Source organism: Ornithodoros turicata, chromosome 10, assembly GCF_037126465.1.
Source record: "Ornithodoros turicata isolate Travis chromosome 10, ASM3712646v1, whole genome shotgun sequence".
NCBI classification, from domain to species: domain Eukaryota; kingdom Metazoa; phylum Arthropoda; class Arachnida; order Ixodida; family Argasidae; genus Ornithodoros; species Ornithodoros turicata.
Genome location: NC_088210.1, coordinates 27,663,790 through 27,686,480, shown reverse-complemented (window position 1 = coordinate 27,686,480; position 22,691 = coordinate 27,663,790). Strand labels below are relative to the sequence as shown.

Genomic DNA, 22,691 nt, shown 5'->3' with positions numbered 1-22,691 from the left:
CGGGAGCGAGGAGGGTAGTTCAAAACTGACTTTAGAGATAGCAAGCATGTACGAAACACATATGACTTTCGTTTTCACTTAATACACACTAGGACAAGGCAACAGCAATTGCAGTCGGCGCTAGACATCAAACGTAGCAATATTGAAATGGCTCGTTCCCTTTACTCCCGTACGCATCCATTCTTTGCGGTACACACGCTGATATCCACGATGCTTCTCTTACGTCTATAGGCAATGGTCTCCCTTTACATGGGGGAGAACTTTATAACCGCCCATATGTATTCTTTATTGTTGTTATTAATAAGGGGACCTGGGACACGTTACAAATGTCTCGTGAGCACGCACGTGTTTGTAAAAGAGTGGGTAAGTAGTAGGCGTAGAGGGCGAATCTTTTATTCTGTCTACCGGACCCAGCTTTCAACCAAGAGATGATGCGGTGGGTTGCGCTTCTCTCGAGAAATGTTCCCGCTTCATGATTAACGTCGCTGTCTTACTCGGAACGACGTGTTCTTTATTGATATCTAAGTGGTACGCTACAGGTGAAATCGCAAGATATCCAAAGGCAAGTTGATCCAGGGATAGACAATTTTAAACTGTCATAATAAATATCTAAATTGTCGTAACGCGAAGCACAGCAGTTTTGAGTGCCGGTAAAACGTTAGGACGCTGAAATCCTGCGAAATATTTCGCCGCTGTTGGGACCACTGCCTACTAGATTATTACAACCATGTCATAAGCACCCCTTCCCAGCGCCGCATTTGGAAGCTAGCGGTGGCGCTACTGGCTACCGGTTATTGCTTCCGCAACTTCTACAATATTTTGTACTCTAGCTTACCTTAGTATGTTTGTACAAGCGGTGGATGTCCCACGGAAGATGTTTCATTCTAAAGTTGATTATCACCGTCATTCTACGCGTTTTCATAAAGCTGTAGCTGTCGCCTGCTACGGCAGTCGCCCGTCCGCTTCTCCGCGTCCCAAATTCAAATTTCCATCGTCCAATCATGATGCAGATCTCGCGGGCCGATGAGTAGCGCCCCTAGCGGATCGTGCGGACGGGCTCCTGATAGGGGTTGCCGACTATGACATGGTCGTTATAATCTAGTGGGACATACATGTTATGACATGCGGTTTTGGTGAGAACACACGCGCAAAACGCAGTCATTACACATTAGAACTACGCAGAAAAGAACGTAGCTCACCCTAAACTAATGAACGCAAACGGGCTTGGCTAACCGCGTGTGACCAGAAATAATATAGCGAGAAAAGACTGGCTTCTCGCCTTATTCGAACGGCAAATCTCCAGAGGAGTACAGACAAAACCTTGTGTGCGCTGTAGCGTTCTTGTCCGCTAACGCTTTAGCGGCGTGAAATCTGGAATCGCTGACGAAGAAGATCTATATACGCGTGTAGCAAGAGAAAAAGGAATTGCGGCGACTGAGAAAGGACCGTGCAACAGTCTCAAAGAGCGCGCACGCGCGTTCGCCGCGCAGAACGGAAAATGCGCAAAGCTCGGCTGCCTGTTGGAACCACAAAGCACCAGGCAAGCAGAAAGGCGCGGATGCATAATTAACGAACCTCCAGCTCGGCAACTATATATACAGCGACCCAAAAATCGGACCGACCAGCTTTTATATGCACTTCTGTCTCTCCTAACCCATTATTCGCATTCCCCGGACTGCAGCACGGGTTTATGATCGCGGTCGCCTGTTTCTCTCGAGCCTCTTTTTTTTTTTCTTGTTTCTTTCCTTTTGCATACGTTTTTGCCGAGGCTTTTGATGGCTATATCCACTCAGACAGGCAAGCATCGCCGTTCTGCGGGAAGGGGAAGAAAAAAAAAAGGCATAGCGGAGACACATTTGGGTCGTGCGTTGGTGGAAGAAGAGATATAGAGTGCATTATAGATGTGTAATGTGGACGTTACGAGGGACAGTCGTGGTTCCGCCAGTCAGGCACGCTTATATGGTACGATGGTAAAGGAAGAAGTGAGGATAAAAAAAGGGAAAAGGGAAAAAAAGGGAAAAAAGGAATGGACACGTAGCAGAAAAGGAAGAAACGTTGAGGTGGGATGTGATGCAGGGAGCGGACGTATGCGGATGTTGTGCGTGTTCTGTGCGTGCGTGCTGGGTAGGGTTTCAGTGTCGGCCTGTGGGAAGGAAGCTTCAGAGTGGATGTGATGTGTTGGAGAATGTACAGCTCCGGTCAACTTTAATAATAACACTGGAAACAAAATCGGTCTCATTTCGCAGCGCGATAACAGCCATCACCCTTGGGGCACTGGGGGTAATGTTAAGTGAACAAAATCCTTGTGTTAAACTAACAGAATAATATTGTTAAAGATAAGATAAATAAGCTTTCCTCGTGACCCCAAGGGTTGCTGTAATCGCGCTCGGGAATCAGTGTTATTATTAAGGTTGACCGGAGCTGTACCAGGAAAAAGGTTGCCGCTATCTGCATTTATTGTTCGAAATCTTTGTTGGGCGCACCAACGCTGCTTGACTGTGGCAAAAGTATAAATATGATACTAAAGGTGAGTAAAATAGGATTACCGAGGCTTCGAATACCGACTCTAATAAGTGGGAGGGGCTGCACTCTAGAAAGAGTACTTCACCGCATAGCACGCTCTTAGCCAACCATCATCCCGAATGACACCGTCCTCTCCCCTGAGCGTGCTATGCGGTGAAGTTCCGTTTTAAGTGTGTGCAAATAGTTGTAATAGAGTGTGGTTACGAAAAAGAGCTTAAAATGGTAGCCATCAAATACCCTATAAGTTTATAATCTCTGTTGCATTGCTTTCTTTATTCACATCAGTAAGACAGTAACGTAAGTATGGCCTATATAATACATAAAATTGCACTTGCAGAACCTATGACTTTCACAAACACTTTTAAAGCACTTTAACACCGAAGAAAGAAGAAGCTACACTCTTAAAAATGAACTTCACCTCATAGCACGCTCCTAGCCAACCATTATCTCGAATGATATCGTTATCTACCCTGATTTGTTGAAAACGGGGGGCGTACGCCATTTCTGTGACACTTATGCTGTTCATAATTGTCACAGAAAAGGCGTACGCCCCGTGATTTCAACAAATCAGGGCAGATAACGAAATCATTCGAGATAATGGTTGGCTAGGAGCGTGCTATGCGGTGAAGTTCATTTTTAAGAGTGTACGATTGCACAGAAACGAGGGGAGCGCGAGCGCTCGAATAGTCACACTCTTAAAAATGAACTTCACCGCATAGCACGCTTCTAGCCAACCAGCATCTCGATTGATATCGTTATCTGCCCCCGATTTGTTGAAAACAGGAGGCGCACGCCTTTTTTGACAATTATGAGCAGCATAAGTGTCACAAAAAAGGCGTACGCCTCCAGTTTTCAACAAATCAGGGCAGATAACGAAATCATTCGAGATAATGGTTGGCTAGGAGCGTGCTATGCGGTGAAGTTCATTTTTAAGAGTGTACGATTGCACAGAAACGAGGGGAGCGCGAGCGCTCGAATAGTCACACTCTTAAAAATGAACTTCACCGCATAGCACGCTTCTAGCCAACCAGCATCTCGATTGATATCGTTATCTGCCCCCGATTTGTTGAAAACAGGAGGCGCACGCCTTTTTTGACAATTATGAGCAGCATAAGTGTCACAAAAAAGGCGTACGCCTCCAGTTTTCAACAAATCAGGGCAGATAACGAAATCATTCGAGATAATGGTTGGCTAGGAGCGTGCTATGCGGTGAAGTTCATTTTTAAGAGTGTACGATTGCACAGAAACGAGGGGAGCGCGAGCGCTCGAATAGTCACACTCTTAAAAATGAACTTCACCGCATAGCACGCTTCTAGCCAACCAGCATCTCGATTGATATCGTTATCTGCCCCCGATTTGTTGAAAACAGGAGGCGCACGCCTTTTTTGACAATTATGAGCAGCATAAGTGTCACAAAAAAGGCGTACGCCTCCAGTTTTCAACAAATCAGGGCAGATAACGATATCACTCGAGATGATGGTTGGCTAGGAGCGTGCTATGTGGTGAAGTTTATTTTTAAGAGTGCAGGATAAGAAGGTGATACTAAGCAGGTAATTTCAAAGCGCTTGCCAGGAAGCTCAACGATGCAGCCAATTTCGTTGCGCGTTTTCTTTTTTTCGCATTACTAAAACATCATACTTACTCTTGACGACGACACTCAGAAAATAATCATATTTGGAGCATATTTAATGAAGCTTTCTCCAACCTTACACTGACATCGCCTCTCCATACCTCGGAGCTCCACCACGGTCGAACCACACACATACACAACACAGCACGAGGAATATATACGTCTTTCCCTTCTTCTCTCATTCACTTTACTGCGCTCTCTCCTCTTTTTCTTTCTTATCCGACCAGCAGCAGTGCAGGCCCCTTCCGAATCTCGTGTGTCTGCGTGGACGTCTGTGCCATCCTCATTTCTTTCCTTTTTCTTTCTTTCTTTCCTTCCCAGAGTCTCTATCTCTCCTTTTGCTTTGTCCTCCTCAAGCACGCAGACCAGCCAAGCAATCTCTTACTCGATTTTTAATTCGATTATCGGCCGCGTTATGGCGCTGCTCGCGCCTATTAGCTGTCACGTTGTCCGACCCCCCCTGGCGGAGGAGGAAAGAAAATTCAATTTTTGTCCGGTGGCTGCTTGCGTTTACCTCCATGTTATACATCTATATATATATATATATCTAAACGGCGCGTGGAACTGATATTACTGTAGACACGATTATAAAAGTGGGGGAAGGAACAACGATGCGGGAAAGGGAAAGAAGAAGCAAAGTGCGGGAGACAGCCACCAGCATGTCGAAGCAGCGGCTGCGATGTGTCACGTGAAATGTGATGTGACTGCGAATGTTCTTTTTATGCCTTCTACGCGGTTTCTGCTTTTTCGCCCCCCCCTCCCCCCCAGCAATTGCTTCGTCTCGTGTTCGGGTATACGTAACCGGTTAGCGTCCGCGCACACTGTCACGAATATGATTCGTCGGCAAAGGGATGATGAAAGTGGAGTGTGCATCAGACAGGCGTTTTCTGTATTATTGTGCTTTGTGAAGGAGGTCGCGATGGCGCTCTTAATATCATACAATCTCGCTGGTTGGCGAACAGTGGATTGTGTAGAACGCAGACGTTTGATGCCAGGGCACACTGACGTTGTGTACGAAGTTGTTTACAATCGAACTGGCTAAATGCCGAAAGGTAAAGTTCATGCTTGCAGCATGAGCTTTTCTTCTGAGCATCAGTCAAACCAGCAAACACATGTTTAGAAATCGGATATTAGAGTTTGTAAGTAGTAGTCCTTAAAACCCCTTGTTTCGCCGTAGTGCAATTATGGACATGAGAGAACTGATGTGCTGAGGCTGGAACAACATGGAAGGGACAATCACATACAAGGCCTCAAGTTGCCTAAGAAATTAACGATGAAAGATGAAAGTCCCTGAAAAGGTTAGCCGTCGCTCACCGAATCGGAAGCGGTAACCCTATCATTCGTAGGTACACTCTTAGAAATGAACTTCTAGCACTTATAGCACGTTTCTGGCCAACCATCTTCTCGAATGATATCCTTATCTGCCCTAATTTGTTGAAAACGGGGGGCGTACGCCCTTTTGTGACAATTATGAACAGCATAAGTGTCACAAAAAAGGCGTACACCTCCCGTTTTCAACAAATCGGGTCAGATAACGACATCATTCGAGGTTATGGTTGGCTAGGAGCGTGCTGTGCGGTGAAGTTCATTTTTAAGAGTGTATAGCAGGAAGAACTTTGCAACCTTTTAGGCACAACATACGCGACAACTATTACCTCCTAAAAGGTGTAACTGCTCCACCCTTTATTCTAAAGGTGTAGCCCCGGCCAACGTTGGAGTCACCACCAGTGAGGATGCTGTGTGCCATGATTTTTATGTTACTCGTGGAATTCATAATACATAACACTTCGCGAGCACAGTCGTGCTTCACGGAGCATACCCTGCAACAGTCTATAAGAACAGGGCAGTCTGAGAATACGGTGGCCTCCTACGGAAGCACGCACAGTGAGAGGCGCCCTTCGGAAGCTATTCTTTACACGTCGACACAGCCACATTTTGCGCGAGCAATCGCGAACACCCACCCTGCCGTAAACAGGCAAAGCGAGGACCCCCCCTGCGATGACAAACCGCTGCTCAGGCGTTGCTCTAAAAAGATGGATATTCCTCGTTTCGCGTCAAGTGGTTTACGATGTGGCTGCCGGTCAAAGAAAATTGTTTCGAACACTAGGAATGTTTGAACACTGAAGAAGAAAGCGGCTAAACAAAAGTGGTCGCAAGAACGAACCTGCTGGCTGGTCATGTGAGCTTCTCTCTCTCTCTCTGCTGCATTGAAGGGACCGATTGATAAGTGACTCATTATCATGATGATAATAATGATGATTCGCCACATACCACTGTGAAGGCCAACCACTCCATTGCGCAGCATGGTACCGGAATCACTCCTGATTTGCGGAATGCGCCGTGCGTACGCCTTTTGGTGACAATTAACATTAGTGCGTAAGTGTCATACAAAGGCGTACGCATCCAGTTTTTAACCAACCATAGTGGAGAACTATGTCATTCGGAAAGTGGTTGGCCAAGAGCGTATGATATGGGGTGAAGTTCTGTCTTGAGAGTGAAGATAACTGCGCGGCGTTTTTGCGCTAGATTGATAAGACGCTGATAACATTTCCTTCACAGTTCACTTAAAGTACACTCTTAAAAGTGAGGGCAGCGGGGGGGGGGGGGGGTAAAGGCAGGATCGGCTAGCCGTTGTTGAAGTGGACGTCGTCACAACTATAGCAAAAAGAAAAAAAAGAAGAAGAAGTGAAAAGAAAAGAAAGAAGAAGACGGAAGGAAGAAGGACGGACGGGTAGAGGATAGAGGATGAAGGGTGGAGATGCGCAGAGGGTGCATGAGTTCGTCGGGGAGAGCAAAGTATTAGATGGGTCGTTGAGCAAGACCTGCCTCCTGCAGAAAGAGAATAAGGTTTCTTAAAAATGAACTTCACCGCGTAGCACGCTCCTGGCCAACCATCGTCTTGAATGATATCGTTATCAGCCCTGATTTGATGAAAACGGGAGGCGTACGCCTTTTTTGTGACACTTACGCTGTTCATAATTGTCACAAAAATGGCGTACGCCTCCCGTCTCCAGCAAATCACGGGAGAGAACGGTGTCATTCGAGATGATGGTTGTCGTCTAGGAGCGTGCTATGCGGTGAAGTTCATTTTTAAGAGTGTACGTCTTAACTCCGTCATCCCAAGTACAGTGAGGCACTTGAATATAAGCCGCCCAGTCGCGTATGAAAGTGCATGCTCTCTAACTAAGCCAAGGGCGTTCTGTGCCGACCCTGTTTCCCGGAAGCGCCATTATCTTACATCATACTAATAAATCGGACTTTTACGTCACTTTACGTGCTGGAGCGAGTCGGTCTTTTCGTGTTCTGCAAGGCCTTTGTACAAATGAGACATCATTATAAACGTGATGTAACGTGCATTTCGTGCAGTCAATGTCGTCGAAAAATCACCAGAATTTGAGACAAACAGCCGTAATAAAAACAACGCGCTATAACGAACGCGTTCTATACGGTATCGTTATAATTGCTTCGCGTGCTAATAACGCCCCGGTCGAACGGGCGAACACTTGACGGCACATAATCATCGTAACCACGTTGCGTGAGAAAATCAACGGAGGGAGAACTGCTGGCGTCCACAACTCGTTCGTCCCACGCACGAAGGGACAAAGTTTTCTGGGACGCTTTCCTGGTCAAGAGCTATTCTTGCAAGTCCGTGCCTCGAGGCAGCCGCTGCTGCTGCTGCTGAGGACCATTTGGCCGACACGGTACGATGACGCGTGCACGGAAACCTCTGGACAGTTCACTCGCACCGGCACCCGCGCAGAAAGAAGACGACAGGAGGCTAGAGTGGCCCGCTGCCAAGGGAGAAGGGTGCTCATTACCGTAATTAAAGGTTTCCGCTCCTGTGACGAGCAGACGCCCGTACGTATGTCCGTGTTTCCTCCAACGTGAGTGACACAGCAGTGGAGCAGAAACACGTGCTCTGTATACCAGCCATGCGTGTTGTACAAGTGGAGGGTACAAGTCCGGAGCTTGTCCATGTAGTGAGCCGTGCTATACTGCACACCTCTCGATGGAAGTAACGGTAAAAGAGTTTGAGAAATCGGAGAAAGAAGTGACCTGCACTCTTAGGGAAAAAAAAATAAAATAAAAATAAGGTGGAGCAGTTACACCTTTTAGGAGGCAATAGTCGTCGCATATGTTGTGCCTAAAAGGTTGCAAAGTTCTACCTGCTATACCTACGAATGATAAAGTTACCCCTTCTGATTCGATGAGCGAGAGGGGGCGTACGCCTTTTTGCAGCAATTTGGATATGTGATAATTGCTTCTAGCACACTTTTACACGCTTTATCAGACAATGCGTTGACCTATAGGTCGTAACTATAGAAGTTACCACCTTTTCACACCCTTTTTTTTTCCTCAGAGTGTGGTAGTTGGATGGTTGATGACGTCATCAGCGACACACAGACCAAGAGAGAGAGAGAGAGAGCATATAGGACTATACCTGTGAACTTACACCTTCTCGATCTTTACAAGACCTTAGTTAAGTATCTTCTTCCTTATCGTATATGGCCCCAATTATACACAACTTTACCACTGGCTCACCTCGCTGCCGCAGGTTGTCTCGAAGCCTTTCTTTACTCATTAGCAATGTGGCGTTTTCTCTGTGTAACTAAACTGTGAGAAGGCGCCATGCGTTTATTGTACGATTTTCGCAGTGATGCTGTCGTCGTTGTGTTTCCTTTCGTCCTCTTAACGGGCAGGTCTTGCGTTCTACGAGCTTCTGAGCAAAGAGCTGGTGAACAGCGTAGCTTGTTCCACGTGCAGTACTGGAATTTGCTGAAATCAAGAAAGTACTCGATGACAGAGCATCCCCCTATCGGCAAGCTATGTTCCCCTAATGTGATCTCCTTCCACAGGGTTCTCGTAGAACGCACATCCCTCAAGAAATCTGGCAGCGAGATCCGCCACTCCAAGCGTGATGCACTGTAAGAAAACAAAAAGGAGTAAATTTCGTCCCTTTGAGGACTAGACGCAATGGCACAACTATTAGCCCCGTTCTAAATGCACGGAAGCTTATGCGAAGATTAGGGACTGTCGGCTCTGCTGGGGGAGTAAGTGTCAGGGTCGAGGGACTAAAATGGGGAGTAACTGCGGTCTGAGGGACTACAAACTGTAATGGCCCTCAGAGTGTGAAGTATAGCCGTGCAAACTCAACCTGTTCCAATTTTTCGTCTTTTTCCAAACTAACCCAACCCAAATTTGGGGAAAACACGCGGTCTAGTCTCTTCGGGGGACCGTGACGCAAAAGTTGGCTGCAAACATAAAAGATACTGAAAACAACAACAACAACAATTTTAAATACCTATCGGTTCTATAGACGCGCTCCGTTTCCAAACACGTGACATCACCATCAGACCAGTTCGAGCTGGAAGAACGCGTCGGCTGATAAGGCTGATAGGTGTCCACCAGTATGCTTTGGGCTTTGGCGTTACGTAATCGATGACGTAGGGGCTCAGGTCGTCTATGGGTCTGACCAATACCACATAGATAGAAAAAGCCTGCTTACTCGTCGATGTGACGTAACGACGAATAGCCGGCCAATCAGGATCGTGTTTTCAATGGCGGTGGCCAATCACGAACGAGCTTTCAGCGGTCGTAACCATGGAGACGAACCACCGTCGTCTGCGAGCAGTGATCTTTCTCATGACTGATTTTCTGGAAAGCATGTTGCACTTTTTGTCTACAAATTTATGTCTACAGGTTCTAAGTAAGCTGCAATCATATCCCAGTTCTTGAATTCGCAGAACGGCGAATCGCAATGGCAGACGAATTCTGACCATATGTGTCCACGTAGCGAAAGAGGGAGAGGAGGCAATAAGCAGGCCTTCTCTATCTAGATGGGGTTGGTCTCCAAAACACCGCAACAAACTGATAACTGATCTATCGAGCACGAGCAGGGAAGACCTCGTGAAGAACCTGCCGCGCAGTAGCAGCGCCTCGTGGCTTTCCTCCCCCGTAATTTTCGTCGCGGCTCAGGTCAGGCACGCGAAGAATCTCTCTCCAGCAGGGGGACGTCGTTATTTTCTGGAAAGACAAAAAAACGCAGTAGCTTCTTGTTGTTGGTGAAACGGAAGTAGCGCGTCGGTGGGCCTTGCTGGTCGGAGGGAACGACGGGTGAGCACGCCCGCCCGCCCGCGCATCGCCTGCGAGCAGAAAACAAAGAAGCTCATCTTGGACGAAATTATCTCGCGGACGCTGTCGTGCAAGACCGAGTCAGCCATGCAGGTTCACTGGCCCTGTTGGAGGAGATGGTCCAGGAATATCCACTCTCGGGAAGTGACTTAGTTACGAGTATAATTACATGCTGCGAAATTAATCAACAACAACAACAACGACGACAACAAATAAATCGTGACTATGACATGGGGTGATTAATTAATGGGGGTAAGAAATTATTCAGTAACTGTAATTTATGACTGCTTCTCGGAGCACTATACTTTCAAGCTGGATACCTGTCAGTGACAAGTATATAGCACACGTTCTAAGGTAACCTTAACTAGGCGTTAACTGGTCACAGTTACTTTTGCAAACATATGTCTTTCCCTGTAATTTATAGTGATATAAGTACCCACGTATATACCAGTAGAAATACCTGCGCACATAACAGTCGCGGATTGGAGTTCAAATTGAAAGCGACTGGGAAAGTGTAATAAATTACACTTAGTGATTAATTTCTCAGTAAGTAATTATTATTCTCAGTAAATGCATTGCACAGAACAATACAGGTACCACTCCTGATCTGCAGAAAGCACGGGGCGTACGCCTCTTTGTGACAATTAAAGTAACTGCATAAGTGTCACGAAATGGCGTACGCCACTCTTTTCAAGGAGTCAGGGGAGAGGATGATGTTTGGCAGGGGGCGTGTTGTATCAACTTTTACTAAATGTCGCACGCCTACGCTTTCTAGAAGTCAGGAGTCATAACGGTATCTTTTTATGCAATGACTGACCTTCAGTGTGTTATGTGACAACCGCTATGTACCAACCATTGCCACGAATGATAGGGCTATCGCTGTTGATTCGAAGAGAGAGGGGCATACGCCTTTCTGTGTCAATTGCCAGATTTCCAAATTGACACAAAAAGGCGTACGACCCTCTCTCTCACTCTCTCTTCGACTCAGAAGCGACAACCCTATCATTCGTTGCAATGGTCGGCACACAGCGTGCTACGCAGTGAAGTTCTGTTTTCGCAGTGTATGTTCTACGATTATACTTGTTGCCTCTCAGAAATGTTTCCAGAAGGTGTAGCAAACTTAACAGGACACCAACAAAAGAATCCGCAGCGACATTTCTTTGATACCAAGCCTGCCTGCGAAGAATCAACTGTTCCATCAGAGCAGAACCCCACAGGGCTCAAACTGACAAATCGAAAATGAAAACGAAAGTCTGAAAAGTCGAAGCTGCAAAATCTAATTTGACTGGAGGAACGAAAATAATCGGAGCAAAAAAAGACGAAAAAAGAGGCGTCGTATAGCTCTGTCCCCGCGCGCTGTCGTATCAAAATAGGACTCCGGGGAAAAGAGTGGCGGATATATATTTTAAAGTAGTCCATTCAAAATTGCCATTCATTCGGATAACGACTCCAATAGAGAAAAGTATGGGAAGGATGACTCCGTTTCATGGCGGATGAAAAGAGGACCCGCCACGGGCGAATTGGGTGTCAAAGAACATAATAAGGCCGCGAACGAAATGACTTTTCCGGGTCATGCAAACGAAGGGATATCTCGACTTTTCAATCCTGACCCACGTACGTCAGTTTCCATTTCCGTCATGGCGTTTTGCTGTCACAGAACGGGAATCGAAATTGATGTCGAAGTTTCCAGTCATATACGGTGTTTCTGTTTTCATTTCGCCCTTTCGAAGGGAAGGACTGATAGCAAAAGTAAATTGATGTCGTTTTAAAGGGGGATGGAACGCTAGTTTTCTGCCGCCCGTGCACGCTCAGAACAGAACTTCACCGCAATGCACGCTCTGCGCCAACCATTACCAGGAATGATAGGGTTATCGCTTATGATTCGTGGCAAGAGGGGGGCTTACGCTTTCTTGTGTCAATTATCATGCATGTAAATTGACACGAAAAGGTGTAGGCCGCGTCTCTCTTCGAATCAGAAGCGATGTTCTGAGAGCGTTTGGGGGGGGCCACCATTTACATGGTCCCGGTAAATTCGTTACCTCACTCTAAAACGTTTAAAAACCACATAGCACGGTGAAGGCCAACCATTGCACAGAATGAATACGCCTCCCATTTTTAACCAATCAGGGGGCAGAACGAAGTCATTCGGGATAGTGATTGGATAAGAGTGTGCTATGTGGTGAAGCTCTGTTTTTAGACAATAGGTTGAGAGACATAGATGTACCCTGCACTCTTAGAAATGAACTTCACCGCATAGCACGCTCCTAGCCAACCATAATCTCGAATGATATCGTTATCTGCCCTGATTTGTTTAAAACGGGAAGCGCACGCCTTTTTTGCGACACTTAATGCTGATCATAATTGTCATAAAAAAAGACGTACGCCTCCCGTTTTCAGCAAATCAGGTCGGATAACGATATCATTCGAAATCCTGGTTGGCTATAGGATCGTGCTATGTGGTGAAGTTCATTTTTAAGAGTGTGTTTGCCATCGAAGTAGAAAACGTACGATGAGCCATATAAGCTTGCCTCTGCATGTGAGAGACGCTCTTTTTATCTTGTAGTAATGGGAAGGAGAAAATCAGAAACATTAAGTGCAGTCAGATGCCAAGTTTGTTTTTCCAGTGTGCTCGTATTTGAAATAACACGCGATCAGATCCAGAACCTTCGTGACAGAGGACCATGTGCGCTATGAAGCTGCCGTGTCTGCCCCGAAAAAGAAACAATCGAGCACTCCTTTCTCCGTTGTAGCGATGCAATTTTCTTCCGAAGCGCGCCCGAAAACGTCTCCGTGTAAGGCAATTAACGAAACATTCGTGCTATCCGCTTTAGAATAGCGTCAGTTTAGTTAACGTCATGCGTGGGTACATCTTTGGCCCATCGTGGTGTACATTATGACGTCGTGGGTGCGTCTCTAAGTGCATTATTATAACTAGCCATAGAATTACCAAAAAAAAAAAGACATTATTTTCATCTTCCTTCTTCTCGTTTTTCGTATAATTCATCAAAATAAACTAGCTATTTAAACCACTAATAGCCTTATTAATTCGTCTATACCGTTTTGGCGTATTTATTTCGACGAACATGCCAAGGTATACACACCACCATCGCATTTCCCGCTAGAGATTCGGGCGTGTGGCTCTATACTCTATATTTTCGCGGCTGCCCGTACCTCTCGCATCCAGACTTATAACGCAACGGGAAAGTAGAACATATACACAGCATCGACACGTTCACCGTTTCGTGATTCGTATATCATTCTTCATGCTGAGTGCAAGGAATACGGGAACCAATGTGCGATGCTCCCAGTGTACGTACACATAATAAGCATCCCAGATGCAACGGGAAAAGAGAGAGAGAGAGAAAGAAGCTTGTCGTAAATAACTCTCAGGTGGGAAGCTCTGTGAGGTATAAATCTGTTCGCCGCAGCCTTATTACGGGAGCGAGCTGCAGGAGACGACCGCTTGTCAGGCCGGGTGATTAGAACGTAATAGCGGAGATCCGAATTACGAGCTACAAAGACGCCGTACGAAGCCCATCCTTCCCTAATGGACGATTGGACGCGCTTGCCAGGATCCAGGTGAAAGATCGAAATGACTTCGTGTGCTCTATGAGGCGCAAGTACATTGGGCCGCTTCCAATGCCTCTGTACGTAATAGGTGCATGCGGCTAATGTATCTTTCTGGAACATGATAGGCGCCATTGTACACATTCTGCGTTGTTACTAAATATAGTACGGGGCGAATAAGGCACCGTTATGTTGGATTGCAGGAAGTGAAGAAAACCGTGACCGGTGAGCAAGATTGGGAGACTGGACCAGACGAGAGAGGACTAGAAGAAGAAAATGATGTCCCAAAGTTATCCCGTGGTGTATGCCTATACACGATTACACACACAAAAAAAAAAAAAGACACAAAAAAAAAACAGGCAAGGACAAAAATGGTAGAAATTGATGATCAGAGGTTGGAACACATGGAAAGGACAAATACATACAAAACCTCAAATCGTTCATCTTTCAACAAAAATGGTAGTTTTGAAACAACAGGCGCCTATATCGCTCTTTTATTTTCAGTTTCTGTAATTTTATAGCTAACATTCTGGGGACGTCTATCGCTGTAGCGTTTTTGTTACAATAATATCATGGCAGCGATGGAAAGAGTCAGAAAACACACGGCACACAATGACTCACAGGCTACCTGAGGCAGACGATGCGCGATAAACAGATGAAGCAGACTATATGAAAAAAGAAGAAGAATGAACAGCCAAAAACGGAGGAAGCAGACGAGATGCGACGAAACAGAAGAAACAGGCGACATGCAACAAGCCTGTATCTAAGTCAGCGCCTCCATGACTTACAATCCTGCATGATATTTATTAATATGTTTAGCTCGTTCTTCGAGTTTCGAACTCTTATCTACTGGTCGCCACTTTCCCTCAAGTTGTCATCTGCCAGTAGACGTGAAATGATCCTGAAGCAGACACGACAGAAAATGACAAGTTTCAACAACCATGAGCCACACTGCTGCCTACTATTTTATGTTATTGCTTATTCACAACCGACATCGTCCACGAAAGTATCTACACAGTCCTAAAGGATAGTGTCCTTGACACTGCATCACGACAGTTGCTAACGGGCTTCAGAAATTGGCTCAGCTTGTCGACATCAAGTAGTATTCTGGATATCAACTGTGAACGCCTCGTCGTGATACAAATACCACTTACTACCTACTACTACTGCTACGTAAGTAATTGGGCCGAAGCGTCTAATCCGCCCAACAAGTGTAATGAAATGGGGCATAAATTGGAGTGCAATTTATTAAACGGTCCAAAGTTTCCATTTCGCCTGTCAAAGAGAGACAGAAACATCACGAGGTTCACGTTACAAATTACGTAGCTGATAAATGATGTGGCCAAGAGCTTACTCTAGGTAATTTCGCTGCCAAGCAACGTTAACATCATTTCACCCAAAGTGAGATAATTATCTCGGACAATTAATCAAAAAGTTCGTGCCTTCTCTCATAACTGATACAGGTTCACTTCTGCGCATTTAAAAAAAAAAAAAAGGAAAAAGAATGAAGGCACAACTTGGCATTCCATTTTTGTCTGTCTGGTTCGGAAGTTAGAAAGCGGCCCTCATCAAGATGTTAGAGGAAAAACAGGACCGATTCAGAGGGAACACTGAAACAAAAATATGCATTCTCACCTGGCCCTCCATGATGTTTTCATTAGAGGAGTCCCCATTCGGTGTAATCCTCTGCACATTAATTCACACTGAATGGATCCCATTGGTGACCAGTTATGCACACGTATACCTGTTAAGAAGGTTCAGGACTCGCTCTAACAACAAGCTTTTAGCACACATTACGCTCCTGGCCGAACATCATTCTAAGTGATATAGGGTGACCAGACGTCGCGGATGCAAAATAGTTTCGAGATCTGCATAAAGTGACGCAAGCGAAACCGAAACTATAGTATAAAACAATGGAGCTGCGAGCAGACTACGTATACTCTTCATACGAGTAATGCCTTTTTAATAACGAGTACCCACTTTTGAGTTTAGTTTAGTCACGTCAAACATTGTTGTTAGTGAATGTAGCGCGTTGTAGCATCTCGTTTGGCAACCATGCGGTATTGTTTTGCATGTTGAACGCACGTGCGGGCATTGTCAACGAAGTCCTCCAGAAATAACCTGCCTTTTTATCTTGAACTGAAGTATCAGTTATTTATCAAACCTGTTTGTTCCGTTGCGCATGGAGAACGCGGCGACATCGATCGGCACGCGGTGAGTAGAAGCATATCGTCGTTCTTGGATAAATACGTGTGCAAGCAAGGTGGCTGGGAGGCTGGCCGCTACAGAGGCTTCTCTCGCCCGATTTGTGGAAAGTGGGTGACGTACGGCACGCTCTATCACCCTAAAAAAAAAAAAGAAAAAGTGTACAGTAACTCCTTTTTGGGGAATACACCCTTGCCACATATATATCACTCCCTTTGGAGTCCACAATTACTCTCCAGTAGGGAGGTAAATGGACCCTTTCCCTTTTTGTGAGACTAATTTTGACTTCTTTTTTCTTCCTTTTTAATGAGTCACCTTTTGAGAGTAATTGTACTCTCCAAAAGGGAGTGATACATGTGGCAAGGAAAAGGAGTTAAAGTACACCCTTTTTTAAGAGTGATATATCTCCTCAAATCAGGAGTATCAGGAGTGATAACGCTATCATTCTGTGTACATTCTTAAAACTGTTCTCTTATATCACTCCTGTAAGAAACAGAAGGAGTAAAACGGGAGTAGAGGAGGGATATGAAGAGTTATCAAAGTAAAATGGAAAGGTCAGTCAGGGAGGAATGGCAGCCTCGAGTCCCCAAGATTGCAATTAGTCCCCATTTTAGTCCTCTAACCCCGATATTTACTCCCCAGGACTGCAGATAGTCACTGAACTTCGTAAATGATCTGCTCAATGCAACAACAACAACAACTTTATTTCCTCGACAGACTACATAAATATGTGCTCCTCGTGAATTTGATGGACGAAGCACTTAGGTAATTTAGCAATTTTCCACCCACACAGAGAACGAAATAGTTAGCGGTACTTTCTTCGCAAAGTGTGCCCTATGTACGTCGCAAGATTTTATATCTCTCGACGTGTCACGGTTGACGGTTTAATTCAAACTATTCTCATTGGTAGACACGAATTACGCACTTTGAACTCTTAGAACAGAGCGTGAAATGCAGTCCCCACTCTGTGACATTCATTTACTCCTGTGCATTTACTCCCAAAATGTACTAATTCTTGTGGCAATGCCTTTAGTCCCCAAAGGGAGTAAAGGCGTAATTTAGTCCCCAAACGGACTAAATTTACTCCTTTTCAGAGGGACACTGTTGAGTTTTGTATATAGCTATGTAAATAGTGTGCCTAAATCGTTCTCCTTGATCCATGTGTACCTTCAGTGCCCCTCCTACTTGCGCCCTTCAGTGCCCCTCCTACACTCTTAAAAATGAACTTCACCGCATAGCACGTTCCTAGCCAACCATAATCTCGAATGATGTCGTTATCTTCCCTGATTAGTCGTCTTTTTTTGTGACACTCATGCTGTTCATAATTGTCACAGGAAAGGCGTACGCCTACCGTTTTCAACAAATCAGGGGGCTTAATCGCTTCATCGTCGTTACGGTCGTTACACGCTAACGAGTGGCGGGAAATTCAAAAAGGTGGGCATGTGACACATTGCGCGTGACGTGTACCACGGCCTTCACGTATCGCGCGAAGAGCGCCGTGCACGTGTTTTATCACGTGCCCACCTTTTTAAATTTCCCGCCCGCCTTTTTGAATTTACCGCCACTCGTTAGCTTGTAACGACAGTAACGACGATGAAGCGATTAAGCCCCCAGGGCAGGTAACGATATCATTCGAGACGATGGTTGGCTAGGAGCGTGCTATGCGGTGAAGTTCATTTTCAAGAGTGTACTTGCGCCATTCGACTCCTGTAGTACTTCAGAAATAATAAATAAATAAATAATAATAATAAATAAAACGTAATTTCGCCACATGACACGCTCACGCTGAACACCAATCGTTGCACAGAATTATACCGTTATCGCCCGTGATTTGTAGAAAACGCTGGGCGTATACCGTTTTATGACAACTCACGTAACTGCGCACTCTAAAAGCTGAACTTCATCGCATAGCACGCTCTGTGCCAACCATTGCCACGAATGATAGGTTTATCGCTTCTGATTTGAAGAGAGAGAGGGGGGGGCGTACGCCCTTTTATGTCAATTGGGATATATGACAATTGACACAAAAAGGCAGTACGCCTCCGTCTCCTCTTATCACAAGCGATAACCGTATCATTCGTGGCAATGGTTGGCGTAGAGCGCGCTATGTGGTGAAGTTCAGTTTTTAGAGTGCATAAGTGTCACAAAAATGTTTTTCAAAAGCGCTTTTTAGCAAATCAGGGAAGACATCGATGTCATTCGAGATTATGCTTGGCTAGGAACGGGTTATGCAATAAAATGACAAAGTTCTGTTTAAGAGTGCACATGAAAGCGGTACAAAGCACCTTGTATGGTTTATGCACGTCTGTTTGCTAATAGAATATTTAAGATTAATACCCTAGCCACATGACAAGCTTAACGCATTAATGGAATTAATGGAATGGCATTTACTTCACCTACTAACCAACCATAATCTCGAATGACATAGTTCTCTCCCCTGATTTGTTGAAAACGGGATGCGTACGTCTTTTTTTGTGACAACTATGTTCACAAAAAATAAGTGTCACAAAAAAGACGTACGCCTACCGTTTTCAACAAAGCAGGGCAGGTAACGATATTATTCGAGATGATGGTTGGCTAGCAGCGTGCCACGCGGTGAAGTTCATTCTTAAGAGTGTATAGGATATAAATGTCGCAATATATGAATGGGTGCGGATAAAAATTAAAAAAAAAAGAAAGAAAAGAAAGAAAGAAAACCAAAGCCGTGCGATATGTCACGTCACTCGAGGCCGTATAGATGTGCGACGTGCCCACTAGCCACTTTCTTGCAGTCCTTCCGGAGGCCATAAGGGCCGAAGGAAGCAGCTTCATCGAACCAGTACTGCCAGCGTCGCGAGCGTCGCGCCGAGGGTGGACCCATAAGCTGCGCGCGTGCGTGTCGCGCTGTCGCGTCGAAGTTGGCGCATGCGCCTTAACGTCGTCTGTCGCGACGGTCGCTTGTCAACCAGTCCCGCGTGTCCCACCAAGCATTGCGTGGGTGGAGACCCAAAGGGCGTGTCCCAAGGCGAAGTACGACGCCTACGCACAACAAATGTGGCTATCGTTCGGGTCTCAGCTGACGGAATGTGCTTCCGTCCTTCAATGCAGCGATACAGGGAGGTGCACGAGAGGAAATGAACTTCAATTGAAGGAGATAATTTGTTCAGTCGTGCTTCTATTGCATAGTCTAGGTAATCTGACACGGACCAGATGTGCTTTGAAATGATTTCTTCACATATATTTTCGTCGGGAGGTTGCGCAATTCAGTCAGTATTTTGTGAAAAAGGAGGTGTCAGTGATGGTGTTCTGGTGGTGTTCCTCCCGGAGGGTTCATGTTACTGATTTCGAGAGTGTCCCATAGTAGTTGTACGTTACTCCTAAAAGGTGTCAATCGCGTGCACAATTGCTGACAAGATCCGCGGACACCGTTTTCTGTACCAGTCTGTACTCCGGATGCGTTAGACAGTTGAGAAGACACAGTCGAAAGGAGTCCACTACAAGCACGAGCTTCTTGCTGGCAGTTTCCTGTACACGAATCATGCGTTCAATCATAATACTACTTCAGGTACCGCCTCTATATAGGAATTGTATTTACAAAGCAGCAGAATTTCGCGTTGCTCTGCAACAATCTCAGTTTAAAGCATAAACCCTCGGCTTTGAGCGAAGTTTCAGAATAATTCCCACTATCCATTGAAATACAAGCTGACCTTGAACCCTGTAACGTATGCTTCGCCGCACGCGGTTCGAACATGCAGTGAAACATGACAAGCTGTATCTTGTGTGTTCTGGAGGGCGCTGTTCACGACAGCGACCGATAGAAGTAACGTCTGTAGGGCCCAGATTTTTAGGCAACTAACAGGTAGAGCTCTTCGTTGGATAAATCATTCTAGGCCAACCAACCTTCAGAACCGTATTGTTTTTTTCCTTCCGATTGGGACGTATGTTGATACATAAAACGGTGCGCACCCCCTTTTTCAGCTTATCGGGAGACAGAGCGATATCATCCGCGATGATGATTGGCATACTGCGTGCTATGCGGTGAAGAGCGCCTCCTGTTAGAGCCTACAAATCTTGGCCCTACACTCTTAAAAATGAACTTCACCACATAGCACGCTCCTAGCCAACCACCATCCCGAATGACAACGTTCTCGCCCCTGATTTGTTGAAAACGGGAGGAGGAGCCTATTTTGTGCCGTGCATAATGGCACAAAATAGGCTCCTCCTCCCGTTTTCAACAAATCTAGGGCGAGAACGTTGTCATTCGGGTTGATGGTTGGCTAGGAGCGTGCTATGTGGTGAAGTTCATTTTTAAGAGTGTACTAATAAATATGCTCTCTACAAAAGTAATGAGGCGTCGTAAATGGGGAGGAATACATGTTCACCATTCGATGTACACCATGTGTAAGAGTGATAATTTATACCCTAAGGAGAAAAAAAGTAATTTTAGTACTTCTAGAGACCAGATGCATCGCCAGGAGCATTAGCCCCTTTCGACATTTATGCGAACGGACATACGTTTATGTGAAGTTCGCGGACTACGCTCTTAAAACAGAGCTTCACCGCATAGCACGCTCCCAGCGCCAACCATAATCTCGAATGATGTCGTCATCTGCCCTGATTTGTCGAAAACGGGAGGCGTACGCCTTTTTTTTGTGACACTTATGCTGTTCATAATTGAACCTCTGTATGCAATAAGGGGATAAGTCGATTTATCCCCTTTTTGCAATTTTTGCTGCAATGACATCTACATAACAGTATGTACCTGCCAAAGAAAATTTAGGACCGTATTGCAATCTAATGGCCTGCTACAGGAGGGTAAGAAACGGGAAATGCATGTGTGTCCATGAGACGGACAATCAGATCAGGCCTCTTTTCTCGGTTTGGGATTTTTCGACTTATCCCCTTATTGCATACAGAGGTTCAATTGTCACAAAAAAAAAGGCGTACGCCTCCCGTTTTCAACAAATCAGGGCAGATAACGATATCATTCAAGATGATGGTTGGCTAGGAGCGTGCTATGCGGTGAAGTTCATTTTTAAGAGTGCACTGACAGTGCTGGGGAGCAAGTGTCGTGTTCAGGGGCCAAAAAAAAAAAAAAAAGCGGTAATTGCAATCTACACTTTAAAACAGAGGGGGGGGGGGGGGTTGAGGTAGAACTTCACCACATAGCACGCTCTTAGCCAATCACCGTCCCGGATGATATCGTTCTGCCCCCTGATTGGTTAAAAACAAGTGGCGTACGCCTTTTCAGAACACTTATGCAGTTCCAAAAAAGGCGTACGCCCCGCGCTTTCGACAAATCGGAAGTGACAACGGTATCATTCTGTGCAATGGTTGGCCTTCGCCGTGCTGTGTGGTGAAGTTCTGTTGTGAGAGTTTAAGAGTGTACACTCTTAAAAATGAACTTCACCACATAGCACGCTGCTAGCCAACCATCGCCCCGAGTGACATCGTTCTTTCCCCTGATTTGGAGAAAACGAGGGGCGTACGCCATTTTTGTGGTATTCTACGGTTTGGGCCTTCTTGGCCTTTCTGGTAAGTATACTCTGACTGTCCTTCAGGTTACTTACCAGAAAGGCCAAGAAAGCCCAAACCGCACAATTGCCACAAAAACGGCCTACCCCCCCCCCCCCCCCCTTCCTTATTCATCAAATCAAGGGAAAGAATCGGCATGATGGTTGGCTAGGAGCGCGCTAAGCGGTGAAGCTCTCCTTATAGAGTGTAGGGGAATAGAAGCTGTTAATTTATCTAAAATTTTCTCTCGTTTATAATGCGTAGTGCTGCAGCACTACATCGTTCTAGAGAAGACCAAATAGCACCACATGCCATGTCTCAAAACTGCAAAAAAAAATAATAATAATAGAATGACTTCGGGATACAGTAAGAAAGCAGAAACACGGCGGCAGAGATTTTTGACCCCTTTCTCACAATCTGAAATGACACCCTAAGGGTCATTTCAGCTCATTGCGGAAACGGCCGCAGCTAAAGGTAAAAAAAAAAAAAAGATAAAGAAGAAGAACAGGTAAAAACGGCACATTCCCTCCACCAAAATACCGACCGAATATGCCGAGACGCCTACAACGGGTGAGAAAAATTCCACGTCCATTACCTTCAAACACAATGCCACGAACGACTCTGCCGGTGAAGAATGCCTTTTAAGTTAAAATCCCGAAGAAGGATTCATACGGGGTATACACACACACACACAGCTTGAGACGGAACGCGGTGGGTATTAGAGCTTTGAAGAGAGACAGAGTACATGCAGCCAAGCGTGCCAACACTATATCGTGAATGAAGCTCCCCGTCCGAGGCGCAGCGGCGTGGAAAATGTATGCTCGGTGCAACGCGCTACCTCTTCAAACAGAGCCCCAAAAATAGGTGTCCCTCGCTGGGCCGAGGATGAGCTTCTCGTGGATAGCACCGGAGCTCTTTTCCTTCCGGATTGTGAGCGTGCAGCTTGACTGCGTCCTCCGTAAACATTTATTCCGTTGTCCGTCAGTACGTGAGGGCCAGTGTTCTTTTGTAAGTTCTGTGTGATGAGGCTGTGTGGGTGTTTAAGCATTAAGGGTCATGCCATCAAAAATCATGGTGTAGCAACAACACACATAAAGTGTTTTTTTTTTGTTATTTTATTTAGAACACAGCTGAACGAGTC

General features: G+C 45.6%; 1 long non-coding RNA gene across 1 annotated transcript in view; it reads right to left on the bottom strand.

Moving 5' to 3' along the window:
- Positions 1-8,770: 8,770 nt before the first annotated feature.
- Positions 8,771-22,691, bottom strand: part of LOC135371299 (uncharacterized) — a 47,387-nt gene continuing 33,466 nt past the window's right edge. Inside the window, exon 2 of the long non-coding RNA XR_010415556.1 lies at positions 8,771-9,076. This is a non-coding gene — a long non-coding RNA (uncharacterized LOC135371299). The remainder of the gene's footprint in view (positions 9,077-22,691) is intronic.